This window comes from Malaclemys terrapin, chromosome 8 (assembly GCF_027887155.1).
Source record: "Malaclemys terrapin pileata isolate rMalTer1 chromosome 8, rMalTer1.hap1, whole genome shotgun sequence".
Taxonomy (NCBI): domain Eukaryota; kingdom Metazoa; phylum Chordata; order Testudines; family Emydidae; genus Malaclemys; species Malaclemys terrapin.
Window position 1 is genome coordinate 4,351,685 of NC_071512.1, and position 16,924 is coordinate 4,368,608.

At 47.1% G+C, this 16,924-nt stretch overlaps 1 long non-coding RNA gene across 3 annotated transcripts in view; it reads right to left on the reverse strand.

The window, feature by feature from the left end:
* Positions 1-3,390: 3,390 nt before the first annotated feature.
* Positions 3,391-16,924, reverse strand: part of LOC128841431 (uncharacterized) — a 38,718-nt gene continuing 25,184 nt past the window's right edge. For all 3 annotated transcript variants that reach the window (XR_008445834.1, XR_008445836.1, XR_008445835.1), the window contains exons 3-4: positions 10,203-10,296; positions 3,391-4,086 (exon numbers count right to left, since the gene is read on the reverse strand). This is a non-coding gene — a long non-coding RNA (uncharacterized LOC128841431). The remainder of the gene's footprint in view (positions 4,087-10,202; positions 10,297-16,924) is intronic.

The following is a 16,924-nucleotide window of genomic DNA, read 5'->3' on the forward strand; positions in this document are numbered from 1 at the left end:
CAGACCCAAGTATTCCAGCCCACGGGAGACTTGGCTCTGATGTGCCACAGGCAGAGAACCGAAGGGCCTGAGGTGCACCAGTGCAAGGAAACGGCTACGTGAGATACACCCGGATAATCCTGGCACGCGTCCCGCACACACACGCTGCACAGGAAGGTGACCCCCCCCCACCCCAAGATCGCTGCCAATGTGACCTGGAGGGAAATTCCTTCCCGACCCTGAATATGGTGATCGGTGAGCCCCTGAGTATGGGAACAAGAGCCCCTGAGAGAGAGAATGCCCAGGAACACCTCAAAGCCCTGGCCCACCCCACTCAGTGTCCCATCTCCAGCTATGGCCGGCCCTGCTGCTTCAGAGGAAGGAGATAAAAAACCCCGCCCAGAATGCCTTCGCATTAGCTCGCCCGCAGCAATCGCCCCGTGGGAATGCAATTAATCCCTCCAGCACTTTGTGATCTCAAACGGCCCCCGGGCCAACAGCAGCACAACGAGCCCAATGCAGGAGCGCCCCCAAATGCGTCCTGAAGTCGCAGGAGGTCTACCCTGTGGCACACATTCGCCCTGACCATTAGCACGGGGCTGCGGCTCTCTCCATCTTAGAGGCTGCTTGGATCCAGGCGTGCAGGGGGACCTAGCATCTGAGCCAGGCTGCATTACTGCATTAGGGCTCCGTCACTTGCAATCCGTGGGAGCCGAGGAGACACACAGGATCCGATCCTAGAAGAGGCTGGCTAAAGTCTGCTCCGTTGGATGCAAACAGGGCACTGCCAGGGTCCTGAGCTGAGCAATGTTCGTTTAACCCTCACCTGTGCGGATACAATTTGGAAAATACACGAGCAGAAATAAACAGAGGGAGAAAACACACTCAAAAAAAAAAAACCTGACCTCTCCCCCAAATAAGTCGCACAGCTGAGGTTGCTAATTGTAGCCCGGACAAGTCAGCACCTGCTGTTCAGCTTGTCTTTGTTTTTAATTGAAGATAATGTCGTGTTTGGAAAGAGAGCCTGACTGACGGGAAAGGATTTGCATGGGGAAGGAAGGACACCTGCAAACACAGGGTTGGTGAGCAGCCCCACCCAGAGCTAGAGAGATCCTCACTGTTAATGGCATGCAAATGAAAGCCAGTGCTAGTTTAATCCTTCGCCGCAGTCAGGCAGTACAATAACTCTCCCCGGCCTTTTGCAGCAATGGTATAGTCCATCTCCCAGCTGTCTTAGGCCTGGTCTACACTCGGCAGTTTTTCTAATATAACTATGTCAGTTAGGGAGGTGATTTTCTAGTTATGCTGGTACATCCCCTAGTTAGACCAGTATAAAGGTGCCTTATCCCAATATAGTTATTCCCGTCCCATATGGGAGTAGCTTTAGTGGTATAAAATCCCTTTACACTGATGGAATTGCGCCCACACTCGGAGGATTTTACTGCTGTACCTATACCAACAGCTAAAGCCGTACAACTTCCTAGTGTAGACAAGCCATTAGTTTCTCACCAACAGCTCTTGATTCAACTGTGGCTTGTTGAAAAACAAACCCAACAATAACTGGACCCGTATATTTTAAGCTTAAAGTTATCTGAGCAGATTTCAGCTTGTTCTCCATAGAAGGAAAAAAAGAGAGATTAAAAATGGTTCTGAGGCAAATATCTTCGAAGCAATGATTAAGCAGATCTGACTAAGAATGGCAATGGCAGATACACTAGGAAGGATGAAAAAAGACAGGTGTTACTATCTCTCCTCATGCTTCAGGGCACAAGCTGATCGTTCTTAAGGGTCAGGATGAAAATTCAGTTGAATGTTGCACAGTTTCCAGCTGAAGTCTAGGTTTTTTTCCCCCCTGCCTTTTAAACTTGTGGTACCAGAGGAAGGTACCTAGATTAGATGGAGTATTGGCCTGAGTATGGCAGTTCTTGTGCTGTTTAACCAAGATATTTTTGGACTGAGATCATCAAAGCCTCATGTGAGAATTACCCCTGAATGGTTTGTTAGAAATAATCATGCCCATTTACTTTACATGTGCAATCCTCTTCACAGAATGAGATCTGCTCCAGAACCTAGTTTTAAAAACTGATTTGCTGACGCTTAGATTGATAAATACCAACCTCACGAAAAGCTGTCAGGTTAAGGTTGCTCCAATGATTAACCTTTATTCTAACTGGCTAATAAGGGCCAGAGTGTAATATCCTTACACATACTGAGTAGTACCTTAATCCTTGAGTAGTCCCCATAAAATCAGTGGGACCCCTTGTGGAGCAAGGTGATACACCATGTGAGTAAAGGCAGCAACATCTATCCTTTAAACATTCAGAAGAAAGGAAATAACATCAGATATTTTCCATTATTCCAGCAGCTCGTGTAGCAAAATTAGTTAACAACACTATTGACATGTAACAGCCAACCTTTTGTGTTTCAGAATCAACCATAACTCTGACCCAGACGACATACTCATGAACATTTTCGCCTTATCTACTGCTAATAGCGCTATATTTTTGAGTTTGTACAGTACTTCTGGTGAATAATATTGTCTCCGTCAGCTTGTGCAGCATAAACAAAAAGATCTGATGAATAATGGTAAAAGTAACTTCATTCTTTTTAAGCTATTCTTTTTTAAACACAGACTACGTCTTTGAGATTGTGTTTAGATCTACATCTGTCTAAAGCTTCAAGTATGAAAACCAAACCAGAAACTTGGACCCTATAACCAAATAGATGAGTTACAGTGGCACAGACTGTGTCTTTGTGTCTTTACAGAGCCTAAAAGTCACATTGGATTATGTGGTAGGAAAATCATGCTCTAAGGGTCAGATCCGTTAGTGATGATTAGCCCTATCTGGCCTTGCTCTACATTGGTTTTCACACCGAGAGCAGGGCACCATTTCTCTCCTTCTCTCTCCTTCTGTTGTTCTCTGTTATTGTTTCTAAGGCCTTGGGCCTCTATCACCCTGTTACAGTGCTGTATTCCTCTTTCCGAATAGTGCCACTCCCTCATTCTTAGCTGCCCGGATTGTATCTAAGTACTGTGTATCCATCCGCGCCCCCCCCCCGCCTCAACACCAATGGCCTCCTGCTAATTTTCATATATCCCTACTCCTTTTATACCTATCGCCATGCAGCCTAGCTCGCCTGCTACAATCTAATTGGCTGGCTGAAGCTGTGGGAGGGGAAAGGATCAACTTGGGTCTCCACCCCGCCAGTCTTAAAGGACTGGCGGGGTGGAGACGGTGCTTCTCAAAATTCGATTCCACTGGAGAAATCTCAGCCTTCACGGGACGAGCAAAACAAAAGCTTTCCAGCAGAGCTTTTTTTATACCTCCCCAACCTTCCAGCTAGACAAGAGTGTGCATGCACATATACATACATACATACATTATTATAGCTTGTTTTAATTACATTAAAGCAAATGACTCGCTCCCCCTGTGGTTTATATCAGCTCTTTGGGTTTGTAATTTATCTTGGCACAGTCTAGACTGGAGCCACTTTGAAGCCGTTTCAAACAGGATGAGAACAAACAATTTTTCCAAAGTGGCTGGATTAAGAAAACTGGCCGGCCATTCATCTTCCAGGAAAGGACTGTGTCATGGCGGTGTCCATGCTGGAGTGATGCCAGCTCTCTCTACTGTCCTGGTCGGAAAAGGTCCTAATCCCGCCCCGGGAGAGGGGAAAAAAATCACGCTGTAGGCTGCCGACCATGAAAAGGTTTAGCACAGGGTGGATCCCAGGTGGCAAAGGGTCTGTGCCGTGAAGGACCTGGTTTATTGCGCATTGTTTACATTTAGTAATTTATTTCAGAGCACCAGAGAATAGACAGCTCTGCAAAGCAAGTTTGCACGGGTCAGCCACACAGAAAGCAGATCTCCACTCTGGGTAAAAGGAGAAACCTGATTGGTCAGCTAAAGTTCTGAACCACGTGAGTATCCCTGTCCAGTGCAGAACCCCAATCTCTGGGCTGTCTTTCTCCATTTCTACAGTAGCCATCAGCGCAGTATTTAGGCACCAGACACACAACAAAGTGTCAGTCACCTTGTTTCTGGAAGTAGCTCCTATATTCATCACCCTGAGCATCATGCGGTTGGCCTGCAGACAGTATATATTCTGTAAAGCAGATCAAAAATTCTTTGCATGAGCTTATCTAATAGAAGAATGGCCTTGTAAATAAAACCAAACCAAACCTTTGTGCTAAACATTATCAACATTATAGACATTTTCCCATTTCCCCCCTGAACATTCTCCAGGATATCCTTTTTATCAAAATCATTATCAATGTTTTTTATTTACCCCAAACTGTTTTCTTACAGAAAACTTAACTTTTTGGTAAACAGTAAAGGTTGATCACACTATTGAAAATGACTTTGGTTAAAAAAATCATAGAACATTTAGCAAAAAAAGGGAAAACGGGTCCATTATGAACGTTGTGAAATGGAAACAATTTTGAACTTTCGAAATTCTTCATGAAATTGTAGTCCCCATTTTTTCAACCAGTTTTAATATTCTGTGGATGAAATCCTGCCCTTTTGCTATGGGAATTGTGCTACTGACTTCAGGATTTACCCCAGTATCTCTCCTTTTCCCACTTTTCTTTTCTTTCTTTTTTCCCACTATGTCTTTTACCATCCTCTCTCTTAGGCAGAGCTCCTATCCAGTGAGATTCAAGCTCGTGTTGAAAATTCAAACCAACAATGTTTTGAGAGGGTTCAAAATGAATCAGATCGGTTCCCCCATCCCCAATGTGAGCCTCAGAATTATATGAAGGTTCTGTGTCTGTCACACCCACTCTGAGGGTTGTGCCTTATTCTGCAGGTGACCCCATTGAAAGCAGTGGGGCTACCTGGGCAGTGCTAAGTAGAACTGCAGGAAGAGAAATTTACAAAACACGCTCTTGACTCGATTTCCCCAAATTCAAAACCGAATTGAACGCCCCAAATTTGAAAAGTTCCAACCAGCTTGACCGTTGGCTAAAAAGTGTTGGGGGATAAGGTGAAAATTTCATTGAACATTTCCAGGGTATTGGGGTCCCCCCCCCAAAAAAATTTGAAATTTCATCAACATTTTGAATTTTCTATTGGCACAGGGGCAGGATCCGCCCCTTTTTGCTGGCAAGACCTGAGGTCCAGATTCTGGGCTTCCCCTGTCATGGTGATGCCAAAGCGCCTAGAGCCGCACGAGGACACGTGCAAGAACATACCGCCCCACTCAGTGTTTGTGGGTGTTTGAGAGACTAACAGCTGTTGCATGGCTCACGGAGAAGCAGCTGCATTCAGGGCGTGGGCTTTCGGTTGGGTTTTCCATTCAGCTTTCAATGGAACATACCACTGCACTGGCTGGTGGGGTGTGTGCTGAAGGAAAACCTGAGCTGAAACCAGGGAATCTCTTCTTTTTATTAAACAAGCATAGTTAGAGAAAGCTATCGTGGCTGTATAAGTCCTACTGCCCCGTGTGATTTGCTCACCCAAAGGACACCCCTAGGAAATCAAGGCTTGGGACAGGCCCAGGATTATAGACTTCGGTGTCTTTCAATTCTGGGTCTAACCTGTCCTAGTCTACAGTGACTGGAAGCTGTTATCACCTGGGCACTGATGGGCTACTGGCTTGAAGTCTGAGTCCAGCCCCTAATGGGCAGATGTCTGCATTACAAAAGCGGCAGCCGCACTGGGTGGTCCTCTGGGTGGTGGTCTCAGCAGAGAGGCCAGGGTCAGGCGGGGCCCTGGCGACTGACCAAACCTCTTGCCTCTACCAGGGCCCTTCCAGCGACACAAGTAGGGCAGTGACAGCAAAGCATGGCCAGCCAGCGCTGGACCCGAGTCCGAAAAAGCCCGTCTCCAGGGCTGTCAATCTGAGCAGCATCATAGCTACTTAGAGCACAACAACCCAAAGAGAAGCAACCCCTCCCCCCCCCGAACAAATACCACAGCTGTCTGCCTGACACACATCATGCCCTGAGCAGCAGTACCCACATGGAAAAACATGCGGGTTCTATATTTTCCACCCAAACACTGTGTTTTAAATATTACAGCAGCACCGTTTGCTCAGCGCAAGCCGCCCGAGTTCAGGATCAATCCTTCTCTTTATAAGCTGTAAATATTCTCTCCAGGCTAAAGTGTAGCCCGTAAAGGAGCTTGATCCCCCACAACTTGCCTGTGGTCTCCAATTAACCCTGGCAATAGGCAACCACATAAATGAGGGGGCGGGTATCCCTGGCAAGGAATTTATTTATTACAATGTTTTCAGTGAACTCAGCCATTTTAAAAAGCTACAGGGTTGCAAAAGGGCAAAGAGAAGGCCCGGTAAATACGAGTGAGCAATGCTGCCTGCTTTCCCTGAAACTGAAAGGCGCCCCCAGTGAAATCACCTATTTTTGTCCTGAGGAGCAGGTCCCCAAGCACACACGGCACGTTAGCCGCTGCACTAACCGTCGCCCACGTCCAGTGATTTAGGATGAAAGCACTAAGCGCGCTGGAAGTCAGTGGGAGGTTTGCCGCTGATCTCAATGGGCCAGGATTTCACTCACCGTCTGCCCAGTTCCTCTATCCAACTGTGAAGCTCTAGCGGCATTTACTTTTCTTTTTAGTCCCTTCTTCCTTCCTGGCCAACTCCCTCTCTCACCTCTGGCAAGCTCTCTCTCTGGCCCCAATTCAGCAAAGCGCCGAAACACGGGCTTTGGGTCCAATCCAAAGCCCCCGGAAGTCAATGGGAAGTTTTGTATGCAATGGGCGTTGGATCAGGTCCTGGGTCCCATTAAAGCCAATGGAACTTTTGCACGTCCTTAAGTTCTCGGCTGAACAGGGACGGTTTGCTGAATCAGGGTCCTTCCTTTGTAGCCCCTTCCTCTCTTCCTGCCAAACTCCCTCCAGATTCTCTCTTTCACTTCTCTAAAGCAGGGATAGGCAACCTATGGCACACGGGCCGAAGGCGGCACGCGAGCTGATTTTCAGTGGCACGCACACTGCCCGGGTCCTGGTCACCGGTCCGGGGGGCTCTGCATTTTAATTTAATTTTAAATAAAGCTTCTTAAACATTTTTAAAACCTTATTTACTTTACATACAACACTAGTTTAGTTATATATTATAGACTTATAGAAAGAGACCTTCTAAAAACATTAAAATGTATGACTGGCACACGAAATCTTAAATTAGAGTGCATAAATGAAGACTCGGCACACCACTTCTGAAAGGCTGCCGACCCCTGCTCTAAATGCTCTCTTTTCCTCTCCAACACCCCACTTCCTTCTCCTCTAGACCTCCCCTCTACTTTTCCTTCAGAGCTCCCCCTTCCCTCTAGATTCCTGACCCTTTCCTGGATGCTTCTCCCCAGGAGCAGCGGAAGTGCCCTAAAAGTGTGTGTGGGGGGGCCACAGGCACCCGAACCATGGCCCTACCCCCTGCGCCGCACGACCTGCCTGAGGCCCCGCTCCCACGCCGCCTCTTCCCCCCGAGACCCCATCCCCTGCTTGTTCCTCTCTGCACCCTCCCCCCATTGCTCACCCTTATGGCCAGTAAAAAGTGGGGGCCCCCCATGCCCCTCCTGTTCCAGTGCCCCCTTCCTCTCCCTCCAGCCCAAACCTTCCTGCACCAACCCTATCCTGTGGCTCAAAGCCATAACTTCTCAGATCATAGAATCATAGAATATCAGGGTTGGAAGGGACCTCAGGAGGTCATCTAGGCCAATCCCCTGCTCAAAGCAGGACCAATCCCCAACTAAATCATCCCAGCCAGGGCTTTGTCAGGCCGGGCCTTAAAAACCTCTAAGGATGGCGATTCCACCACCTCCCTAGGTAACCCATTCCAGATTCCAGTCCGTCACCACCCTTCTAGTGAAATGTGTATGTGTGTGTGTGTGTGTGTGTCGGATGCCTTTGTGACAGCTATTTTGCTCCTGGTAACAGCAGAGCGAGTCGGGCCAGTAAACAGTATGTAAAAGGTGGTACTGAGGAATGTTTTCATGCAGCTACGAGGCTGAAGCAATGGCAGGACAGGGATGCTGGTGTGCTGAGATCACTATCACACCGAGCAATATTACAGCTCATCGGTCTGTTTCCATCTGCTGTTTCTTGTCTTATTCTTAGATTGGAAGCTCTTTGGGGCAGGGACCGTCTTTTTGTTCTGCGTTTGTGCAGCGCCTGGCACATTGGGGCTCTGCTCCCTGGCTGAAAGGTTGCTCCTGTCTGCATGTTCATTTGTTCGTTCATTCATTCACTGTTTCTCCCTTTGCAGTGGAAAGTTTTAAGGAGGATTGTTCGGGAGGATTTTATTCTGCTGCCCGTCACTGTGGCATCTGAGCATCTTTCAAGTAAAATCAATAGCAAAGTCCTTAATGGGCTTCCTGAGGCTCTATCACTGCTCCCTTTTCAAGGTTCAGCTCTACTTGGGATAGGGTTAATTTTGGATACAGGACAGCTGAAGACAAGGGTCTCGTCTTCTCTGTGGGTATTTTGGCAGTCTCTGAAGGTGCTGAGCCCAGCCAGATATCACAACACCAGCCCCTTCCTAATTGTCATTGTATAGTAGCCGGTCTCTGTCTGTGTGTCATGTCAAGCACTGAAGATTGTATCTGAAGGGAAAGCAGTTCTAGTAGATTCAGTATCTGGTTTAACAGGTGGGTTTCATTATCTGTGGCCTGTCTGATTCTTGAGATAAACTCCCACCCACGTGCCTCCACTAACAGGCCTGCTTTTACCTTTAAAACACCGGCTAGCACTGGCATAGCTCTTTTCACCCACAGAGCCCCAAGTACTGCGCAAAGGAGGTCAACAGCGTCATCACCAGTTTGCAGCTGGGGAAACTGAGGCACGGAGCAGTGCTGTGACTTGCTCACGGTCACCCCGCCAGCCAGCGACAGAGCTTGGAATAGAACCCAGGTCCCAGTCCAGTGCTTAGTCTACTATGCCCCACGGCCCTCCTTCACTGGCCGTCCCCTCTGGCCTTGGAATCTCTGATCTGTAAACTGGAGGAAGGGTTCAGATAGGCAGGAATATCAGGGGGTTTGGACTAGATGACCTCCTGAGGTCCCTTCCAACCCTGCTATTCTATGATTCTATTTCCAGCGTAAGACCCCAGCTCATTGCTTTAAGAGTTTACAAACCCATCGACACGTATCGCAAAGCAACAGCAAAGGGCACAGACGACATTGTTTCGTAGCTTGAAACCCAGTATGTGCTTTCACTTTGCTGTTCCGCTTTCTGGCCGCAGCTTTGCTATGTTCCATCCTGGCGGATGATTACAATCCTTAAAAGTTACTAATGGTGGCACTCCAGGCAAACACAGGCAGCGTGCGCTGTCACCTGGAGACACCACGATAAATAATGTCTTAGCCCTGGTGGTGGAATTTTTCCATGCAGCAGGAGGCAGAGGGTGGGGAAGAGGTGCATTTACGAATCCCATTGCATTATGTGTTCTTAGTCAAGTCCCCGCTTTCTCCTTGCCCGCATTCTGGAGGTGCTTCTTTCCAGTGGAGCAGCTGTTTTCTGTCACAGCACAGTCAGGAAGGAGACGGCTGCATGGGGGCAGGGGGAGAGGGAAGGTGTTTGTACATTGCAGAGGAGTTATGTTTATTGCTTGCTACCAACTCTGCACTTTGCTTAACAGGAAAGCGTCAAAACGGCAATAATTCAAAGTCGAAACTCCCTGGACAAGGTGGTAGCCAACAACACTGGGTTTATAGACGTTGGCGTGGACTTTTGTTACTCCTCACTTCAAGGGCTTTGCTTGCAGTTCTCTTATGGTAAAAGATATACGCTTATGGCACCCATTAAAATAAAAGAAATAGATTTAATTTGCAAGGGTGGGGTTACACTTATCCAGGTGTCTCTGGACATTAAAGGCAAGAAGGAACCCTGCTCTGACATTTCACCAGAGGCGCTGTCTTTCTGAGTTGCCGGAGGGGGGCAGGGGGGGTTGCCCTGCCCCCACTCTACCCCTTCCCCCAAGCCCTATCCCCGCCCTGCCTTTTCCCACCCCATTCTGCCCCCTCCCTCGAGCACATCCCATCTTCACTCCTCCCTCTCCCTCCCCAGCGCCTCCTGCACGTGGCTGAACAGCTGATCCGTGGTGGACAGGAGGCGCTAGGAGGGAGGGGGAGGAGCTGATAGGCGGGGCTGTCAGCAGGCAGGAGGCGCTGCGGGGGGTCTGGGGGAGGAGCTGCCAATGGGTGTGAATTCTAATTATGGCAGATGTTGGCCTCAGTTTCCCCAGCGGGGATAATAATTCTGATTTACCTCACAGTGGTCTGAGGTGAGTCATGAAGATTGGAGCCAGAATCCAAATGTCTCTGAAGCTGGGTTGGGTTGGATTCAGCGTTTTGGTTGAGCCCTTGGATAGAGAGAAAGATGAGGTCAGAAGCAGTAGCCGAACCACTCCAAAGCTTGGTGGGAGCTGAAGGCACAGGTCTAGTTTAGGTCCAGATCCATCTCTGCAACAGAACCGCCAGGAATGGGCACTAGGAGCAATATTAGTAGCAATGGGGTTATCCTAGTTGCCTTCCTACCTTGCTGTCCTTTCGTGCTTCTCTGCCGTTCCTTAACCCTTTCACCTGCCTCTAGGAGAAGCCCAAGAAGCTGCTGTCAGGGAGTCACTGGTGCAAGGTGAGCAGCAGCGGGGGTGATAAACAGCCTGCAGCCAGTAATGCTGCTCGGGTTCATCCCTTTCTGGCCTTCACTAGTGCCGCTCTCTGATGTGCAGCAGGTTGAGTGATGGCTCGGGGTGGAAGGGCCTAGCATTGCCCTGTAAGTCAGACAACAATCCCCTTCGTGGAACCACCGCCCTTTCCGCTCGGCGCGGTAGCAGCTCCATGCACTGGGGGGAGCACGCTCAGCACCCCTGCTCAGGCTGTCACTAACATACATCTCGGCTCGTTTGTTCACCTCCGGGCAGCCCGATGACAGCGCTCCCCTCTGCTACCAGCTGCAAAAACCTGGCAGCTGATTTAGGAGAGCTCCCGGGGCCCAAAATGTAAACCGTTTTTCACCAGGAATGCATAAGCAAGCCATAAAATAAGAGATTTGGGTCTGGTCACATGGGACAGGCCTCCCATAAAATTGAAGCATTGATCTCTATTTTAGTGAACAGCCTCTAAGATGCCTAGATGATTGAAGACCTGAGCTTTAACAAACTCTGTAATCTCCCGCCATACATCTGAAGTGGCATGTTTGAAGTCGGAGGATGAGTTATTTATATTATTTATATAATAAGTGGTGAAAGGACATTTGTCAAAACTAAAACGCCAATGGCATATATTGCTCATGGACAAACAAAAAAACCACGTGTGTAGCGATGCTAGGTGTGAAGCAGTCGTGTGCTAATGCTGCGTATCACCCCTCTGAATAGACATACAGGTATCGAGAATCACTACATTGGCCTGTATAATATCCAATTCCCCCACAAAAAACAAAGTTCAAGTTATTTCCTCACAGCACAAACACTAAGAAGCAAAGGGATTATAAATTAAGGCGACTGTCGGAAGACAGAATCCTGGGCTAGTTGGCCCATTGGTCTGACCCAGGGGTGGCTGGCCTTGTGTTCTTATGCCCAGCAACCCCACCCAACACAATACCAGACTCCAAGCATGAACCCAACCCATCACAAAACTTCACCACACTAGCACCCAGGCCTAAGCCACTCAACTTCCGGTCACACAGCACAGAATGGAATGCAAATTCCTCTCTCCCATAACCCACTGGGGTTATGCCAGGGATTCATTTGGTCTGTTACATGCAGACTATTTGGTGGTGTTGGGGGAGCTACACATTTTTATGGCCATGACTTCGAGATGGCCACATTATTCATGCACGGCAGAGTCACAGCTAAGTGGCAGGGAAACATTTTCAAAAAGGTGCCTCAGTGATTTCGGAGCCATTTTAAAAAGCAATTCAGGTGCTTAGGAACCTACGTGTACTCGAAGTCCATAGGACTTCAGCTCCAAAGTAATTTACAAAGTGATCGACATAGATATCCATTCTGTGTGTGTCTGTACAGCGCCTTGCACAATGGAGTCCTTCAGCTGCATAACTAGGGCCCCTAGGCACGATGGTAATAAACACATAAACAATATGTGAAAATGTTCCTCTAGGCTATTTATTCCAGTGCACTCCACATTATAGTGGGGGTTAAAGCTGACAGCTTTAATGAGAATCCCAACTTTCAATCATCTATAACTTTCTATGAAATGTTCCTTTTGGACCAAAATGGCCCCTTTTTTTCACCTCAGCTGTACAGCAATTTTTTAATTTTATTTTTTAAATTTTGATCAAATCCAATCAACCATTTTTGAACTGTCTGAGGCTGGGGAAAAACAAACCAAAGCACCATCAGTTCATGGGACTACCAGACAAACGCATTGCCATGTTTTTTTCATACACAGCTAACTCAAAAGCCATAGGGCCAAGGAACTTGTCTTTTGCATTGTTCTCGGATAGGTGCAGACAGCTAGCACACTGAGGATATATAAAAAGGGTCTGGGCTTGCACTCCCTTAGGTAAGTGGTCCTTACTCACATGGTACCCCACTGACTTCAAGAATCAAGACCCCAAAGGCTATGTTCAGACAGTGTCCCAACTCAAAACATTTTTAAGAGCCTTGTCATGTTCACCACAGGTACTATCTGCTGATCTGACTGTTCCTTGTTCGAAGGAACTGATGCCTGGTCTATGCAGCTGTGGGATCATTGCTAATTACATGCCTTAGCGGATCTCTAGCTTCTTGCACTGTCCAGTATGTGCATAGTGTGCCAGATGACAATACCTGTTTTCCCTTCGCTTATGAAATTCACTCAGAAAGGTATCGCCCACTGATTTATCACGTACCGTAGCTGAGTCTCTGTTTGAGATTTGCTGAGCTCTGTTTTGGTAAGGCAGACTCTTTTCCTACCCAGCACGGGGCTTGTTAGCAAGCGTCTGGAACTGTCTTTAGCCACAGTTGTATTCAGTTATAAAGTATCAGTGAAGTGTAATTAAAGAGGCATGACTGTATCTCTTCAAGCTTGAGTCTTTCTGGTTTTTCCAAAACTCCAGGCAGCAGGGGCGTAACTACAGCTCATGGAAAAATAGAAAACGACTCTTAGGAATTCAGAAGTGTTTTTTCCACTCTGTCGTGTTTTGCAATGGGTTGATTGTGTTTGTTTGTTTGTTTGTTTACTGAAATTGTGGGTGGATTGCTGAAATTGGAAATTTTCTAGTTTGAAAAGCAACAACAACAAAACCCACCATGTGGTTTGCCTGGCCAATCAAAACGAGCAGTGTCAAAAAACAAAAACGGGAACACATTTAGAAGAACAATGCAGAAGCTGAACATTTTCTAAAAGTTATGTTGATATTTATAGTAACAAACTCTACGGCCACTGTTGGAACCAAGGAACTCAGGCTATTTGGCTTAATCAAAGAGAAGGTTAAGAGGGAACTTGATCATAGTCTACAAGTGCCTCCACATGAGAGAATGTCTCTCATGCCAGAGGGCACTTTACTGTAGCAGAAAAAGGAATAACAGAGCCCAGCAGTTGAAGTCAGTAAAATTCAAATAGGAAATTACGCACATTTTTTAACAATAAAGGTAATTAACCACTGGCACAACTTACAAAGGGATGTGGTAAATTCTCTATCACTTGATGTAAGATTGGATGGCTCTTTCTAGAAGATGCACTCTAGCTCAGTCACAAGTTATTGGACTTGACGCAAGAATTATTAGGTGAAATTTTCTGGCCCGTATTATACAGGAGTTCAGACTAGATGCTCACAATAGTCCCTCGTGGTCCTAAAAATATATGAATCTATGAACTCGTGATAATGCAACGTTTTATCAAAGCTTAGGAATGTCAACGAAATAGAGACTAGCGCTGGTCAAAAGTTTCCCATCAATTTTGATGGCAAATTGCACTTTTGACTAATTTAAAATGTTTGTGGAGAGCATCGACTTTCCTCGAAACATTTTTATTTCTCATTGCAAATCAGTTTGCTGTTGTTTCGGCAGTGTCAGCCAAAAAATCTGGTTTTGGTTGGGGAAAATGGAAAGCTTTTCATTTCGAAGAAAAATCAACATTTTCCATTAAAAAAACATGACAATTTCCAACCACCCTATTAGCAACTAATTGTTAAAATACGTTGAGGCTGAGCAAATGAGGTAATATATGCATAGTTACTAGTATGTTTTTAACAACTAATAACCAGTCGGTTGCAGCAAAATTAAAGACGCTCTCTCCTATAAATAGAGGGTGGAAAGGCCTGGGCCATTCTGATTAAGCCCAATGGAAGCTCTGTGTTTAAAACGCCTGCCCACTTAAGGAAGGCTCAACACTTGAACAAGCAGTGAAGCATATTTTAAATGCTTAGGACCAGATTCTGGTTGCATAGTTCCATGGATCTCACTCCTGAGAACTCCCACCGCAGTGCGTACGGTTACTCTGCATTGTCCCGGAGTAAAGGAGCTCAGCGTCTGGCTCGGTTTTGTTTTGAAGAGCTGCCCAGAAAACGACAGGACTTCCCAAAATAGCTGATTGTAACTCGGCCAAATCCCAAAGTACGCGGCTCCTCCCACTCGGCCGCTGGCAGCGCCTTTGGGCTTCGCTAAATGCCAGTGCTTTCAGGGGCACGGCCAGCCACGGCCGTGTCTGCCTGTGTGATGCTGGGACATGTCAGCAGCGTGACATCGGCTTGGCCTATGTCACATGCCTCGTCCCTTACAGAGGCATTGGCTTAACTGGCCTGTTGGCGCTAACCATAATGCTGCCAGCCCCAGCAAGATGGGCAGGGAGGAGGCAGGCACAGCTAGACTGGAATGGCCTCCTTTGTGCCCGCTCCTGCTCCCTCTGGCTGAGCGCGGTGTTTTCCTCCAGCCGGGGAGGCAGAGTGGAGGTCAGTGTGACAGCAGTTAGCTTTGGAGAACAGGGCCGGGGGGTCTGTTTTTTCTCAGGGATGGAGCTCTGGAGTGGGAATGACAGGGGAAGGCTGGGGAACGGGGGACGCCGAGCAAGGCGGCCCAATGGCTGGCTCCTACCAGATCCCTTGGCAGGCTAGTGAAGGAGGCCCTGGCACCAGCCTGGTGATTAGGAAAGGAGGGGGAGGGGGCGAGCAGGCGGGGCGGGGGAGGGAGAACTTGATAATGATCACAGTAGGAATCGCCCTTTCAAAGAGGGGTTTAAACAATACCACTGGAAAAGGGAGTAATTAAGTAGGTGCCTCTTAAGAGACAGATTAAATGTACGGCCTGATAAGGGTGTAGGAAGGTATTCCCCCCCACACCCCCTCCTAATTACCAGATAGGATATCTCACAGTCACAGGCTCAGGGGCTGATCCTGAGTGGTGCTGAACACTACCAGCTCCCATTGGCGTCCAAAGCCACCCAGTGCAGGGACTTGATGCTCAGAATGAGGCCCTTAAATCGTCTCTTTACTGCTGCTTCCTTCTCAGGATTCCTCGAAGGAAGGTGGCGCGGCAAAGCTACAATGAACGACAAGCGTTTCACCCCATTGGGAAATTGTTAGGACGGAGATTTGCAGGGGTTATAGCATCGCTTTAATAACGCTGGTTTTAATGAGACAGAGAGAGAGCGTGTTTTTCAGAGTAGCAGCCGTGTTAGTCTGTATATGCATCCGAAGAAGTGGGCTGTAGTCCACGAAAGCTTATGCTCTAATAAATTTGTTAGTCTCTAAGGTGCCACAAGTAAGCGTGTGTTTGTGTGTGTGTGTTTTCAAGATGCCCGTGAAGTTCTCTATTCCAGGGAGACTGTTCCAGTTTGCCATTTAGCTTTCTAAATGACAGTATTGCCAACCCTCCTGATTGTATCACAACTCCCTGATATTTGGTGTTTTTCTTAAAGCCCCAGCTCCTGGACTCATGTGATTATGGGAGAACCTCATCTTTCTTTTTTTTTTTTAAGTAATTTATTATTAATTTTTTAAAATCTCATGATTGTTAAGTCAATTTTGTGAGTTTTGGTGGCCTGACTCATGATTTTTTTCTTAAATATGACAAAAATACAGCAAAGCTCAGTGCATTTAAAGGGCCAGATTCTCATGCTCTCAGTGGAGGCTGACCTTATTATACTATTCGGGTGCATCAATCATTCTGGGGACTGTAGGTCACCTGAACTCTGTTAAAATGGCAATCTGAGAAGCTTTAAATCCCTTTATTTTACTATGCTAATAGCCAAAAATGATTTCTGACAAGGCTGCAGCTCTAATAAATGTTTTAGTTGTTTAAAATGTTTGGAAACTTAAAAACCATATTCTAGGCCCCTATTATTTAGAAAATCCCCTACAGATGGACTGCATTGAACCACAAGCAATTATTTTCCTCTGCTCTCATGGGTTAATGAGATCATCAGAAGTCCGTTTTGGAATTATTTCCTTGCAGTTCTCTGCAGCAGCTCTCTCCTTCTATAACCCCAGGCTACACTAATATTAAAACCTTTGCAACCGCTGAAGGGATTGGGGACAACTGCACAGTTTGTTACGATGCAAAGCACTATGGAGCAGAAGGCAGACAACTGTTTCTGGCAACCCAGAAGGCGGTTATCAGCAGCTGGGACAGGGTAAAGAAGGTGTCGGGTCTTTTCTTTGAATGTGTTTGGATGAACGTGGTGGTTCTGAAAGTGAAGAACTCGAAGTGCTGGCTGGAGTCAAACCGAGCATGGGCTCCCCCAACCCAACGCTAGCAACACACCTCGATCCAGGCCTGCTGCTGAGCCGGTGTCGGAGCTGGTTTTGGTGCAGTGGATGAGACTGAGATAAGCGAAACTCACTTCATCCTAAATCAGATTGGAACGTGAGCTGCTAGCAGAAAACAGCTAGTAATTTGAGAGACAGGAGGAGAGATTAATAAGACTGGGACTTTTCAACTTGGAAAAGAGATGACTAAGGGGGGATATGATTGCGGTCTATAAAATCATGACTGGTGTGGAGAAAGTAAATAAGGAAGTGCTATTTACTTCTCATAACACAAGAACTAGGGG